The sequence below is a fragment of the Labeo rohita genome, unplaced genomic scaffold (genome assembly GCF_022985175.1).
Source record: "Labeo rohita strain BAU-BD-2019 unplaced genomic scaffold, IGBB_LRoh.1.0 scaffold_139, whole genome shotgun sequence".
NCBI lineage: Eukaryota > Metazoa > Chordata > Actinopteri > Cypriniformes > Cyprinidae > Labeo > Labeo rohita.
The window spans coordinates 53012-56247 of NW_026127549.1; positions in this window are offsets into that span (position 1 = coordinate 53012).

Genomic DNA, 3236 nt, shown 5'->3' on the forward strand with positions numbered 1-3236 from the left:
TAGTACTTAACATGTCCTCCAGAACTTACACCTGCTCCGACCCTTCTTGGCACTGAGTGTAGAAGTTCAAGACAAATTTTCACATCTTTCCTGTTTAACTCCTGGAGGACGACCTCCTTAAATGGTCTTTAATGGTGAGTTTTGCTCAGCTCGTCTATACAGAATCCCCCACAGCTGCTCAAGAGTGTTAAGATCGAGAGAAATACATGTCCACTGAAGGATTTTCACCTTGGGAGAATTATTATCTTTATTGTTATGCTAAAAAAAATGCCCAAAATGCAAGGAATGAGGGGAAGGTAGCATCTTCAGTTTTATTTATTTATTTTTTTTTATTACATTACATAGTGGTGTGTGAATTCATGACAGCACTGATAAAGCACAACTCTTTAACGTTAGGCTGCCTAGATAGCTCACATTTCAATAAGCAAACTATTTCTTTACAAGGTCAAAATTTCAAATAAATCACAATCAGGTTGCAAGCTAGTGAAGTGACCTACTTAGTCTACCTACACTCTTTTCACGTTGTGTGCGAGGAAGAATTTGTCCACATTTTCAGGTAAAAGGAAACTTCGGGTCTTATTTACGACGTAGCCAGCTTTTGAGAAAATGCGCTCTGATGGAGCTGAAGTGGAAATGCAAAGGAGGTGTTCAGCTGCTCACTCAATTTATAGTGCTCCCACACAGCTTGAGGTCTTCAGCATTTTTGTCTTCTCTTCCAGATGAACTGAATCATGATGTTCATGACGTTCACTCATGCGATTCATATTCATATTCAGCATGAATGAGAACCATTTTGCGGGGGATGCCAGGTGTTCAAAAAAAATAAATAAATAAATAAATAAAATTATGAATTATCGACTATTCTGGTCCAGCCCTAATATTTTCACACTTGAAACAATAATTTGGTATTCTTCTTGTGCCACTGTCCTCTTTTATGCTAAGAAATAAGTCACCTGACAGTTCTCTTGCAAGTGGTTTCATTAAGTCTGAGTATGAATCAGTCGGCTATAAAATGTCTTTGAACTAAATTGTAAAGAAATTACTTGACTTTAAAAGTTTTGGTTCAATATCTCATACCTCAATATCTCAATATATCATACCTGTTGATCAAAACTAGCATTAAACCTACACTTTTTCTTTTAATTTTATTCAGTAACTTTCAGGAGGGTGTACTCATTTTTGCAACACAACATTTTATCACTTTGATAAGAAAATCTTATTTTGCTGATTAATGTTGACATTCTTCTTTGGTAATTGACCAAGCAGGCTTGTTAGAACATTATATATCTCCAAAAAACCCTAACATGTCTTCTAAGTAAAGAGTAATTGCTGAATTTGTTCTGTTTTAGAGGGGGTGTACTCATTTATGCTGTGCACTGTATATAACCTGAGTGAAGATCTGATACTGTAATGATAAAGAGATACAGTAATTACAAGTAACTTGAATTACATAATCAGATTACTTTGTCAAGTAACTACAAATGCATTACTTTTACAACAAAACAGACTTACTTTTTCAAACAAGTAACGCGAGTTACTTTGTTTAACATTTACTGACTGAGACCTCTCTTGACTTAAACATCACGTTTTTTTTCTCAAATAAGAGTGCTAATGTTTTTTTTTTTTTTTTTTTCTATTAAATAGTAACTAAGTAACACAATTAGTTACATTTTTAGGGAGTAATGTAATATTGTAATGCATTACTTTTAGAAGTAACTTTACCCAAAACTGGTCATTACTATGAAAGTGTGTCTGATCTATGACAAACACTAATAGAGCTACATGCAGTGATGACAGGCCCAAGCCCTGTAGCACTACATTACCTGAGTTAAAGGGACAGTACACCCACAAATGAAATTGTGGAATCATTTATTGTGGTATTGGAATAAATACAGATATGTAGAAACTTAAGGGTCAGTAAATGACAGAATTTTAATTTTTGGTGAACTGTACTTTTAAGATCTAAACCTGTAATGATAAAGAGAGACAATAATTTGTGTCAATGCATCTGATGCATTACAAAAAACAAAAACAAAAAAAACAACTGTATTAACTCTAGTAAGGTTTGGCACTTGATAAACTAAAATCAGCTTACTACATAATTAAGTAGAATTCTGTCTATCTATCTATCTATCTATCTATCTATCTATCATCTTACAAACATTATAAGTTCTTTGTTCTTTGTGCAGCTCTGATTCTTTGTGCAGCGTTCTTTGTGCACCCCCGATTGGACAGTCATTCAAAACATTCTAACAGCACCACTGACTGTTGTGAAGTCAAACTCTGCACAGACTTTAATATACACTACACACGATCAGCAACTGTAAAGCCAACAAAGAACTACAGAGATCGTAAATTGTATTTCACAATCAGCCTCATGCAGGTATTCAAGCATAGAAGTTTGGTTTAGAAACCTTATTCAGCCTTGCCAAAGATGCATTAAGTTATTCATGTGCCACTAACATCATCAAAAAGAACTGCAAAAATAATGACTGTATTCAGTCAGATTTCCTGAACATTATCCCTGTTCACTAATCAGAGGTGTCCAAAATCACATAGTGCTCTATATTTTGGCTGTGTTTATAAGTAACATTTGCTGTAGCAAGAAAAGACCAGAGAAAATGAAACCAGGTGATCTTGACTACTTATTGTCCATGTTGTGATCATCATCATGTGATGTCCTGCTCTCATCCAGAGTCTAATCTTTCATAGGAAAGGTGATGTGTTATTAATTTCACAAAACTGGTTACAGTAACTCTGTGACACTACAGTTTAAGAGTTTAGCTCCAATCCTAAATAACACACCTGAACTAACTAATCAAGGTCATCAGACTCATTAGTCATTAAACCAATGAGACCACATCTCTGCACACAATAGGCTCATTTGAGACACGTGTAGCCTCGCCTGAAATTTAGACAAGTCGATGGCTGTATTGAGGAGAGGAGTGAAATAAGCCCAGTCAGGACGGACAGTTCTGACCTCTCGAATTATGACAGATACATATGAGATCAAAGACAGATGTTGTGTAGTTCACACTCATGTGCTGAGCTGCTGATAAACATGATTTAATTTTAGTTCTGTTGCTTTTATATGAAAATAAATATGATGAACAAGACACTTAAGTGCTTGTTGTTTAATTCCATTCGAAATACATATTTAACAACCATCTTTACTTTAATACAATTTTAGATTGAGCACTAAGCTGTGACATGTCATTTCCCATCGTGCTTTTGGT